The 13,031-nt window shown below is 42.0% G+C and overlaps 1 long non-coding RNA gene across 1 annotated transcript in view; it reads left to right on the forward strand.

Moving 5' to 3' along the window:
- The first annotated feature begins 9,303 nt into the window (after positions 1–9,303).
- LOC138622759 (uncharacterized) overlaps positions 9,304–13,031 on the forward strand; it is a 43,405-nt gene continuing 39,677 nt past the window's right edge. The window contains exon 1 of the long non-coding RNA XR_011311037.1: positions 9,304–9,374. This is a non-coding gene — a long non-coding RNA (uncharacterized lncRNA). The remainder of the gene's footprint in view (positions 9,375–13,031) is intronic.

Raw genomic sequence — 13,031 nt, forward strand, 5'->3', positions numbered from 1 at the left:
TCGAGGACTAAAGATCCAACATTGTCACCGTAACGCAGGGTTTTCAGTGTGCAGGATTTTTTTTTTTTTTTGGTGCCTCTTGTTGAGTAGTTCACCGAGGATGACAAATCAAAGATATCAAACATCAATTTCAAATGTGCATCTTCCGATCTGCACCAGCTTGCATACAAACGCGGAATTTCTGATGGTATGCACATCAGAAATCATCGTTTTATTCACATAATCAGGACAATGTGAGCGAATAAACTGAACTATAATGTTTTGGTACGTTATGAGCATTTCTATTTCATGTCGCTTTATAGTCGTACTCCACTTCATTTACTCTGACTGTGAAGCTTCGATACCAACAACATTTCCTTTCATGTGCTGCTGTAAACTGAATTTAAAATTAGATACCTACTTAACTAGCTACAATATTAACGATCCCCTCTAATTAAAGAGTCTATGTGGTTTTTTGGTTTTTTTTATATGCTATAAGACATATCATGTGTCTAAATAAATAATAAGCTCATAATAAAACAAGCTGTTAACACCAGTTTGGAACTGCAGTGAAAGTCTGACAGTCTCCAGACATCCAGCTTTTCATACATCACATATCTAAGGAACCAATCCCGTCGACTTTCTGTATCATTGAGCGGTCAGCTGCAAACTCAAGCTGCAGTGGAGCAGTGGAGGGGCGGGTGGAGATTGAGGCAAAGGTGGAGAATCTAAACCTCTGGATTGATTTAAAAAAAAAAAAAAAAAATACTGCTTGGAATCATTCTACCACCTGATAAGTACTTTGATTTCAGATAATATAAGTACACTTTTCTTTTCCCTATAATGTATATTTTTGAATTCTGCTTCAGTAAAATTATTTACCGAGTATTTGACACTATAACCTGTTCACCACCGGCTCTATTGACAGCCGGTTAACGCCACTGGTGCTGATACAAGCCTGACGAGCTGTTTGTCACCAGTTTAAATCTCCTCAGGAAATATTCAAAAAAGTGTTACAAAGAGCCTGTATTATTGAATGCCATAGTTTCTATTTCAGTGATAATCAGAGATTGTGCGACTTGAGGAAAAATGAGAGGGCAATTAAAGTGTCAAGTCCCCCCAAAATTCACAGACAGCTATATTAAGATAAAACTTTGCCAGAGTAAAAGATAATAGGGACGTTTAGATGATAAATGTGAACTTCATGGGTATTTTTTGGAGAATCTCTGGTCTCTTCGCCTACACATTGGTTTACTCCATATTTTTCAGATGAAAATCCACCATGTCCACATGGAGGATAGCTTTCTGCTGCCAAGATATCTCTCTAAAATGAATTAAGCCTTAGAATAATTTAAAAATGGCAAGAGCTGCGCAGATGAGAAAAAGAAAAAAAAAAAAAAAAAAAGAAAAGAGGCCCAGGGGAAGACGGAGACCTCGGCATCACCTACAGAAGAGTAAATGTCGATTTAACAAAAAAAAAAAAAATAATGTTCTACGCTTTTGCATAAAGTAACCCGGAGGCGAGTTTGTGCACCAAAAGGCAGCGGTCCAGACCTCTTGGCTGTAATAACTCTGTACTACTTAAAGCTGCGGCGGTTTGAATGTTCAACCTGCAGAGTGTCCTGTAAGGCACGCGGGTTCACTTCCCTGTTCCGTCACCTGCGCTGTTAAATATTTACCTTATCTCCCGCGTTAGGCTTCATATCATTTCAAGTGTGGCTCCATATCATTTCAAGTGTGGCTCGTCGTGGAGAGAAATCCCGTTTTAGCTGTACATTTTTTACAACTCACTTAACCCCCACCCCACCACCCCCTCGCCTTCCCTCCCTCCCACTCGTTTCCCCCCACATTTCCTCGCTTCCTTCCCATCTTTCCTTTCTCTTCCCACTCTTCTCTTCTCTTCTCTTCTCTTCTCTTCTCTTCTCTTCTCTTCTCTTCTCTTCTCTTCTCTTCTCTTCTCTTCTCTTCTCTTCTCTTCTCTTCTCTTCTCTTCTCTTCTCTTCTCTTCTCTTCTCTTCTCTTCGGCTACCTGTGATCTCAGAATGAGGGTGATAAGTATAATCACAAGTGACTGGTTCAGCTGCATGCGCTGCCTGAGCTTCAGAGACCGATGTATTCTCATGACATCCAGGCACGGCTGTATACGCCAGCGCACGAGCCGCACATGACGCACTCACACACACTCACACACACTCACACACACACACACACACACACACACACACACACACACACCAGTATGCACACTCCCACCCCCCCCAGGTACTGCATTTTGCACGCCATTTGTTGTTAAAATGCCATAAACATGAGCATATTTACAGCAGACGGCAGTTAGAGATCATTTCTGCAGCACTTCAGCCGGGATCTGTCTGTCTCCAGGGAGAAGAACTCTGCCTAACTGTCTTTGTGTAATCTTACAGCCGTAGTTAGCATATTTATTTTCACACAGCGAACGTGCCCTCTGTGTATACCCTCTCCGCGTGTGTGGCTGCCTAAATCTGCGTGAGAAATTGTAGGTGCGTGCATGTTTACATATTCACAATAATTACCTCTCACGCAGACGCTGTGCTCGGCTGCAAGCCTCCCACGACGCCATCGAACATCGTTAGCCATCACAAGCATGAGACAAAGAGGCAAAAGCATGACTTGTTCACGGAACGAAATAGCTCTTCACTGAGCGGGGAAAGTGGCATTTAAATGAGTGTATGGACAATGATCAGCCAATAGGAATACATTTTCAATGAAATGGAGTTTCAATGGAATCATTGAGAAGGTGTTGCGGTTACAGACGAGGTATTAATCGCATCTCCGCGTACACTGGCAGTGCTCGAAGGTTGTGCATCCGGTCGGCATATCTCTTCGAGATTGAGCTCCAGGGGAGTCCCCGATCTGTTGCTCGGTGCGGAATGAGTCATCAGGTGCAAGACGGAGGGCTCTTAGTATCTCACCGGCCAGGACGCATATCCTCAGGCTCTATTAATCAGAAGGCCCACCTTTGGAGAACTGTGCCCTGGACCGCATTTAAAGGTACCTGCGGCCGCCCGATGCCAGCCGTAACTCTGTGGAACAGGTGGGCCCGACACGGCAGGAGGGCAAGAAGGTGTTAATACGGACTTTTTGAGATGATTTCCTTTGAGGGAGATCCAATCCGGTGTCACGGCGTGGTGCTCAGGAAGTGCTTGAGCCTCCGACTGATGGAGGTTCTAATTCAATCTGCTCCAGATCAGCGGGGAGGTGGGGAATGGAGGAGTCTCAGTATTTATGTCAAGGAGTCACCTTCCATTCAGCTCTCCGGTCACCGAGGAAATGTTAGGGTCTATTGATTCGAGAGGCCAACGGGTTATCGATGGAGACGGCGAGAGCGGAAGAATCGGCTCCTTTCTTCTCTCTTCTGTATCGAGCTTTCAGCAGTAATGCACCTCGCAGGATCCCACTGTTTCCCATCCAGTGAAATATGCAGCGTACCTGCGTGTTTGGCAGCCGGCTGATGCAAAACAGAATTTTGGTCTCATTAGAGTAAACATGTTGGGAGTGCTCTATTTAGATATCCCGGTCTGCTACTCCGATGCATTGCTGCCATCTAGTGTTTGCAATCAAGTGCGCAGTTTGATCGGCAGTGGAGGCTTCAGGTGGACTTAAAAAGTCTCGACGCTGATGAAGTCATTTCACCGGAAGAAAAGAGAAACGGAGGAAAGAGACGACAAAAAGAAACAAACATCCAGCTCTTGTACACCCGTGCTTTAAATTTAAAGTCATCTTTTGTGGTTCAAGGTGATAATAAATGGTTTAAGTGTTAAGTAATACTTCTGCGAATGTGTAATTTTGTTTTGCATCCAATAGGCTGTGAGACTTCATTCATAAACTGGGATATGTCCCATCTTAATTAACAATTTCTGCGGAGCCGCTGAATCTCATTTCTTTTTATAGCTGAAATAAAATGAGCTTTTATTTCTTTATCCAATCCAGATATCAGTCAGACAGCAGTTCCTCTGACCTTGTGGACACTAGGACAATAGCAGAGCATTAATGGGAGCTTAGTTGGACCATAAATTTCCTTTCGTTTCTGCCCTCTGGATTGTACAGAGGCTCTTGGGACTCCGGTGGCAAAGATGAAAAGGTCCACATTTTCTCCAAAACAGCACAGTACAGGACAAAAAAAAACAACAACAAAAAAAAGTGTAATCATTCAATCATTCTTACGACCCTTCTGCTTTGGCCAGGGTGAAGCTTCTCCTCTGAGGAAGAAGAGAAGCACCGACAATCTACCGTATGACAACACGTGTACAATTTAAACTCGAGCAGCAGGAAAAAAAAACGTCTTCGCTTTTTTTTTTTTTTTACTTTTTTTTTTTTTTATCATCAAATATAGAGCCGTATCAATAATTCAATCTTCATTCGAGACAGTATCTCACCATCTGCTTCCACAATCGCGACTCTCTAGTCACCGACGTAAATTATAATTCAGTGCGGCTCCACCGTCTAATCAGCTGCACTTACGGATCCTGATAAGTGTCCGTCTCGTTCCCACCTGCCTGTTGCCCGGAGGAACACCGAATCTCCGCCTCCCCGCGTGTCCCCATCTGAATTTGTCGGATTTAATCAAAAAGATGTATATTGACTTTAATCCTCAAACACGCATTACTATAAATGTCTCCGTCTGGGGTGGGGGGGGGGGGGGCGGGGGTGTCAAGAATCATCAAAAGGAATAAACGTTTAAAGGTTCGAGCTTTACAATTCCTTCCCCCAATTCTATTCGATTTAAAAACAAAAAAAACATCGATATATCTCTATCAAGATATATCGGATTTTGGATATTGGATATTGGATATTGGATTCACGCGGAAATCAGAGTGTGGTGGAGGAGTTGTTTTAAGCGCGGGCACCATAGACAAAGACGTGGTGGGGGGGGGGGGTTGGTTTTTTTTTTGCTTGTTATTACAGTTACATGAATACATTAATAATCTCTTCTTCTTTGATATTCATGTCGCTCCACGTCTGCTTGTTGTTTTCAATCGGGCAAAAAAAAAAAAAAAACGGATCTCAGATCCTCCCAAACTTTTCTTGTGGTTCGCTTTCTGTCTCGGTACTTCTCCTCCTCCTGTATTTCAAAGTTTTTCCTCGTGTGCCTTTGAGGCCATGTTGTGTGGGGGCTGGGAGATGGGGGGGGGGGATGGGGGGGGTCGCCTTCATCGAGGCCCTCTTTCTTCTTCATCTCCGGCCTCCTCTTCACAGATCCCCCTCATTTTCCTCCCTTTTTTCCCCCGCCCTCACACCCTCGTCTCTCAAACCCGCCCGAGCTCCCCTCCCTCCGTCTCCTCCGTTTGCTCGGCCGCCTTCTTTAGCTCCCTGTTTCGGCTCTGTTTTATTATTCTTTTCATCCCTCTCTTCTTTCATCTGCCTCTCTGGTTCGCTCGTTGGCTGGCGAAGATTTTTGAAGTCTCGAGGTCATCAAGGAAACGTCCTTTTCCTCCAACCGTCCCTCTCTCTTTCTCACTTCGCTCCGTATTCTTCCCGCGGTGTGGTTTCCCGTTTCCTCTCTGCTGAGTTCATCCCTTTGCTTTCCCACAGTTGAGCTGTCACGTTCTCATTTCAGACTTTTTTTTTTCTTTATTGAGAATTTCTTTGCTGTGTCTTTTTCTGCTATTTGTTCTCTTTTCCCTCTCGCTGTTGGCTCCTCACTTATAAAGTAATTTCAGTTTTCCCCGGTGTTTCCGCTGCACTGGTCTTTTCATCGCCTCCAGTAGTTTATCCTTTGATTGAAGCCAGCCTCTCAGTACTGCCCTTTTTCAACCGTTTCCATAGTGATGATTTGCTTAATGTGGCTTCTTTCAGGACGTTTATCAAATAGTGCTTCAGAGAGAAATCACACGATGACTTCACTTCATGTGAAATCTTCGTTTCCGCAGGAACAGTGGCACGGAAATGTCGACATAAACGTAAATTTGCCGTTTTCAGCCTGACCGCAGCTGTCTCGTGTAAAAAAAAAATGTTTGGCCAAAAAAAAGCCACTTTTCCCTTCTTCCAAAATGCTTAGCCTATTGTTTTGCTCTTTGCACACGTCATCTCTTTAACCTTTCAAATGCAAATGTTAACGATACAACTTCTATTTTAAACTGATGAGAAAGATCAGAGGAGGCGGAGGCCCGACGACCAGGAATGTGTCAAAAGCGGTGAGGAAGTCAACTTACCTTTGAAAATATGCTCAACCTCCAAATGACAGCGGTCATCTCACGTTGTGATATTTACATCAGTCGCCACTGACCGTTTTCATTTGGGTGTTGTTGGTAATTTCACTGCAGGCGTGCGTGTTTCAGAAAGGCAACAAACAGCCTTCATGCACATTTCTTCCATCTGTGGTGTTTAATCCAATCTGCCTCCACTCACTACTTCTCAGACGGTTTGATGTCGTGATTATCGGTTTGCTTGGCATTTTTTCTCCGTTTTGCATTAACGAGGGAAACAAAATTTGCTCTTTCCTGAGAGACCTGTTGCATTTTATGAATAGTCTGCCGGTGGAAACGACGATCTGCCTGTTAGAATTTTACATGTTTAACTTTGAATTTGGACAAAACATTACAAAGTGGATATTAAAATTTGTGTCTTTTTTTTGTTGTTGTTGTTGTTGTTTATTTTTTTAATAAAGAATGACTCAGCCAGACTTTGCAGGTGTAAAAGCCTGTTGAATTTTTTTTTTTTTTTTTTTTATCCTGCATGCCACTGTTCTGTTTTTCTTTGTTTTTGTTCATTTCATTTTCAATACATCTTTTTCACATCAATGAATGACTCCAAGATACAATCATGACATGATGTGCATTTGCTGTGTGATGATCTGTAATCAGCGCTCTCTTAATGGCAGTTCCAGAGTTCAGTCGAGGGTGCGAAAACAGCTCGTACTTGTCCCCGGGCCAGAAGTCTTAAAGACATATCACAAATCCTTTACTCATAAGGGGTTAAAAACTGACTGAAAAAAAAAATATATAAAAATGACTAATACATGAATTACTCGGCTCCGAGACGTGCGTTCATTTAACTATCGAAAGCGTCCAAAACGAGGGCGATTTCGAGGTATTAGTCACCGAAGTGTTTCGTCGTATTAGATTGCACGGGACGAGGAGTCTGTAATCCTGCTGCCGGCCTCGCGGCGCCTTTCCTCGTCTGTTTCACACAGTCGAGCTGACAGACGTGCGGTGACTTGTGTTCAGGCTGAATGGTCTCCCGTCGTTCGCTCTCGATATAGTCATTTCTATGCTGTATATATGTCTATTTATGTTTTTATATGTCTATTTATGTCTGTCTTTTTTTGTTTTTTTAGCACGCTAAAGTCAGAGTGAAGTTACTACCGGAGTCAAATTCCTTCGATGTGCAAACATACCTGGCCGATAAACTGATTCTGATTCTGATGCTCACAAATGCTCTGCGATTCTTTGCTGTAACCTTGAGAACAACGCTCCGAGTTATGCAAGGCCGGCACAATGGCGCTTTCAAGCTAAACGCTAACACCAGCATGCTGTTCTGCTCACTGTGATGATGCTTACATGCTTATGTTTTGCCAGTCTAATCCTTACCAGGATTACCATTTTATTTTAGCATGTTGTCATTCTAACGTTTGCAAATCGGCACTAAGCACGGCGTCCATGTGCATGACCGCAGTAATGAATATTCATGGTTTTATTTATAGTGTAGTTCAAATAAAATGCAGATGGGAACTGCTTTGATGGTGCTGTTAGAAATGACGGTAACCGTAACGGGTCGAGTCATTTTTCATGAATGCAACATCGATCTTCTGTTCGCAGATATTGTGTGTGGATATGATCATTAGGTCACCTCCGTTTTTGTGGACGGTGAACAATAGCTGAGCTTTTAACACGGACATAAAATAATAATACAGTGACCCCTCGCTATAACGCAGTTCACTTTTCGCGGTCTCGCTACTTCACGGATTTGCATCGTGCATTGTGTTCTGCATTCTGATTGGCTAAACAGTCTCTCCGCTTCTTCTCTACCTGTTTGTCAATAACGTTGCGGTTTAATATGTACACGTACGTAAAACAGCTTGCCAAATTAAAAATAATCGATGGTGGCATGTCGGTTTATAAGAATCTTTTTGCCCAGAAGAAAAAAGAGCGACAACAACTACCGATAACTATGTTCTTCTCTCGAAAAACCACACCTGCACCGCCGGCTTTAGAAGAAAGAACCGCTGCAGAGCGGAGTCAGGATGCAGCGGCTCAGTCAGAAGAGCCGTGAAATACACGAGAGTCACTATTTGTCCGACTGTACTTTGTACTTTGTATTTGTTTTCATAATCATTTTTCATTTCCTCCCGTTCTAATCCAATGACTCGGGTCGCAGTGGGGCGGTGCCGATCTCAGCAATTTGAAGCCTTCAGTTCGTATTGATGATTAAAATTATTATTTTACAGTACAGTAGTTATTTGTTAAAAAAAAACACATTTATACAGTACTTTTATTTGTTAAACAAATGCTTGGGCCTGTAAAAAGGTTTTGTTCTTTGGTTTCAATGTATTATGGAGTATTTCATTGTATAATAATTGTAAAAAAAATAAAGGTTACTACTTCACGGATTTCACCTATCACGGTCTCTATTTGGAACGTAACCCCCGCGATAAACGAGGGTTCACTGTATACTGTTTGCTTTGTGCTAAATTTTTGTATCAAGTTCTTCCTCAGCGATGAGCGCTCCTCCTTCGACAAATGGATGTGTTTTCTCCATTTCTTTCGAAACCAATTATCAGCCACTCGTGTGAATGGTACATTAATTGAATCAGCTCTTTCACTTTTATTCATTAACACAATTTAATTTGCATGTGAGCCAAAGGTTAATCTAATATTTTCAGTTCACTCCTCATCTCATTACTGTTTTCTTAAGCAACCTCGAGTAGAGAGTGTCTTACCCTAGTCTCTAAAGATGACATGAGCTGGCTTTCAGCAGCAACATTAAATACCATATACTGTATGTGCCAACTTACATTAAGCCTCTAGGTTGTGTGGATAAAAAAAGAAGAAGCAAAACCGGCACATTAGCGTTAATAGCTCCAGTCACACGTATTTAGGAGAATGCATAATTTGCTAAGAGATCTGAGAGTCTCGGTGGCCCAGCAGCACAACAGAAGGTAGATAAGCCTCTTCAAGTGTGATGTGGGTGTTATTTCCAGCTTTGTTTGGGACAGAAAACAACACAGCAGATACACAGTGATGGTGTTAAACAGCTCTACTGCCTCCAGCTTTTTTTTTTTTAATGTATGTACACTATGGACTTCATTTTCTTTAATCTAATATCATTTGAGCTTTATTCCCAGACAAGGATGAAGACTAGTGTTTGAAACTGGAGGCTTGATCTGCCGGCTCAGACTGGATGAGAGATGGAAATAGAAGGTAAAAGTCACATTTTTACTTTAACAAACATGCAAAACTTTTATTTTGATGGACATACGTTTCATAACCGTTTGCTGCCAGTGTTTTCATGACAAACAAAACTGATGACATCACATGTAGTGAGCTCACATTCAAGCCTCTATGAACAGGTTTAGGATTAGGTAAACCTGCCCTATTATTTAATTCAAGAAAAATTTGCCTTTTATTTCACATTTCAAACAGTTCTATTTAAATTTTTGAAACTGGATGAGCATCACTAGTTTAAACTGTTTTAAACGCATACATGCCTGTAATGTAAAAAATTCCTCTCTTTTTTTTTTCATTGGGTTTTTAGTCTTTTGTAGCAATTTTCTGTTTTGTTTTTAGTTGTTTTTTTTTGTATCAGTGTGTGGAGAGATTGTGTATGACTGCACTTAATACTGCGCTATTTTTTTTTTTTTTGTAAAAGAAATTGAGAGGCTAAAAAAATTTCAAAAATTTGGGTTGCAAATTGATGCTGAAGGAAAAAATGTGGGTGCTGAGGCCGGAGCCGTTATTCGACTAATTGTTTCAGCTCTGTTATTTTGCACATCCAGACACAGAGCAACGCCGACATTCATTTAGAGTTGCATATCTGTCTTTTTGCTGCCAAATGCTCCGCTCCGTTCTTCAGCTAGCAGCAAATTTTGTCGGTATATTGTCTGGTGCTTGGCCGGTAGCTAACAGTTTCTTTATTATCGGAGACTTTTTGCTGAAAATATCAGCCTTCTGCGAATGGAAATGGGATCGATGAAAAGCGCTGAGGGTGAACAACAACAGCGCTGTGGACCATAAATTGAAAACAGTGAGCTGAAAGATGCTAAAATGCGGAGCCGCAGGGTTAGGTTCATCACTACGAGCGACACATTTCGCATCAAGCAATTATGTGGTCTGTTGATAATGATATCGAAATATTGATTGAGTGCAGCTCTCGGAAATTCTCCGCTGTCATTAACCCTGAACTCGACCATGTCAGCTGCATGAACAAGAGGGGGAACAAAAAGCCTTCCTTCCTATCACTTTAAATAATTGATGTTGCTTTGAAGGAAGGCTGCTTTGCAACAGCAGAAGCTGTAATTTACACACAAACCACTGCCTTCAACAAATTGCCACATTTGGAAAAAAAAAATTACAAATTCAAAAGAATGTCTGTTTCTTTTCACATTTAATATAAATATATATATATAAAATTTAAAAAAAAAACAAAAAAAAAAACATACAGACTCAATAAGCAGGAATACCCAGATGGGATTAATTCTGACTCGACCATTCATACAGAACTCCAACTCAGCAGGCATGAAATTCATGTTCGAGACACCTGCGGCATTTCAATGTGATTTAAGGTCTGGACTCTGACAAAGCCTTTTAAAAAACTTTAAATTTCTTTGGCTTGCTCCCGATACTGAAGTTGGTTTCCACGTGACCCATTTGCCACCTCAACTGCAGCCCGAGAGAAAGGTTGCATATTCTGCTGTGAGAGAATCAGTGTTTCCGTGCTCGGCCAATAACGGCAAGTATATGCCAGGTTGCACCAGACCAGTTATCCTTCCGCACCAATATAACCCTTCTGCCATTTTCCTTGACTGGAACTTTATTTCACATTTCCTGGTGCTTTTTTTTATTATCACATTTTATGCAGTGTGTAGTAGTTTTTGCCTTTTCTCGCTTACCTGGATGGCTTCGGAAAGCAATTTCTGGAGTTGGACTTATATCTATCACGAGTATGATTGATATTTGTGGTGACCTTGACTGGCTCATAATTCATTCATTCACTCATAATTGACGCTGTAGTAACTGATTTTGGCCACCTGATGTTGCCATAGTTAGTGTATGTCATCTATGCTTAAAAGATTGTGCCACGAGAAGGAAATGAAAAACATCCTGATGATTTCATTTTAAGAGGGCTACTGGTTAATATTAGAAAGTCCGAAGTTTCACCCGATTCCGTTGCACATAAACAGCACGCTGTTGCGCTGACAGCACGTGGATCTGCCTGCACTTTGTGTCGGTATGCATGCAACGGATGCGCGAACTGCAGCCTACAAAGGTCACCATTGACTAATTGACACAATAAATAACGTTTTAATACATGTGAAAAGCCACGAGGCAGGAAGTGAAGACATTACACGTTTTATTTGACCAAGATGGAGCGTTATCTATTTGGGCTCCCAATGAAATAAAGGCCGTGTTAAATTCTCCTGCTGTCATCGAAACATAGAAATATCGAGACGAAACGACAGAAAGAGACACATTGTGTGTGTGTGTGTGTGTGTGTGTGTGTGTGTGTGTGTGTGTGTGTGTGTGTGTGTGTGTGTGTGCGTGTGCGTGTGCATGTGTGTGTGTGTGTGTGTGGAGACAGAGGCTGTATTTCTCTGCTGTTCAGAAGAAGCAGTAAGGAAAGACGAATTTGTGCATTTTACATAAGACAGATTTACGTCTCTCAGCTAATGCGTGGCTCCCCTCTGGTGGCCAAAGTAGAGAATCACAGCGTGGCAGCAGTAACAGCTGACCGCTTTGCTTCTCAGTCAATTTGACAATTTCCACTATGCTGCACTTCCTGTGTTCTTTCTGACTTTTTATGTTGCGTCTGTTTGTTGATATATTGATGAAGAATACAGATTTTGAAGTTTGAGCTCAGATTGTGTCCACTTCGTAGCAGTAATTTTACGCTGAAATAGATGCTTATAATAAATCCGTTGTTATGATTAGTGCGACGCAATAATAATGCTTAGACTACGGTCTATGTTTTTCTTTGGGTTTTTGTTGCTGAGTTTGGCAGAATGATGTATGTCTCAGTTAAAGCAGATACATGTGTGATGTTTTTTTTTTGTTTGTTTCTGGCCGTTCCATCGTGTAGAGTTTTCTGTAGCAGCCCTCTGACTTTTGGAGCTCTGCTCAATCGGTCTGCTTTTGCTAACAACATTGTCAATCTGGTCTTTCTTCAGCTTCATTTTCAACCTTTTCTCATCTTCCCCTCTGCTCCAGCTACAACTGTTTGCAGCGATGGAGACAAAATGGTACTTTTATATAGCTCGAGACAGGACTGTTGTTTGTCACTGTATATTATATTTGGAAACAAATCTGTCTCGGGTCTCCCTAGGACAAACAAGTACACACACACACACACACACACACACACACACACAACCGTAAAACACACACGTGGTCTGTGGTCAAAGGATTACTCCGCATTCAACCTTGGAAGTTTCAGCAGAGGTGAATCACAAACTGGCCTGAATGATCAACCAGGAAACCACAGTAATGAGCCTTGAAATGATTTGGTATGAGAGTCATGGGATGAAGTGTGTCTGTATGTGCGTGTGCGTGCGTGCGTGTGCGTGCGTGTGTGTGTGCGTGCGTGGGGATGGCAGAGCATGACAGCCGTGTGTGAAGTGAACGTTTCCCACCACATAGCTGGTGATGGTTGCCATGAGAACCGACAGGGGCAGATGGTGACCAAATGGTGCCCGGATGACACTTAGATACACACACACACACACACACACACACACATATGCAAACATACATGCATATGTGGTAACTTGGAGTTCCCTATAAGGACTTGGTAAAGATGTGATTCGTCTTACAGTGGTGTCTCTCAGTGTTGCCGTTTGTTCCTGTTCGTTATATCATATAATG

This window comes from Brachyistius frenatus, unplaced genomic scaffold, assembly GCF_029030835.1.
Source record: "Brachyistius frenatus isolate BFR_SWC_R1_liver_20210118 unplaced genomic scaffold, ASM2903083v1 Contig_38, whole genome shotgun sequence".
Taxonomy (NCBI): domain Eukaryota; kingdom Metazoa; phylum Chordata; class Actinopteri; family Embiotocidae; genus Brachyistius; species Brachyistius frenatus.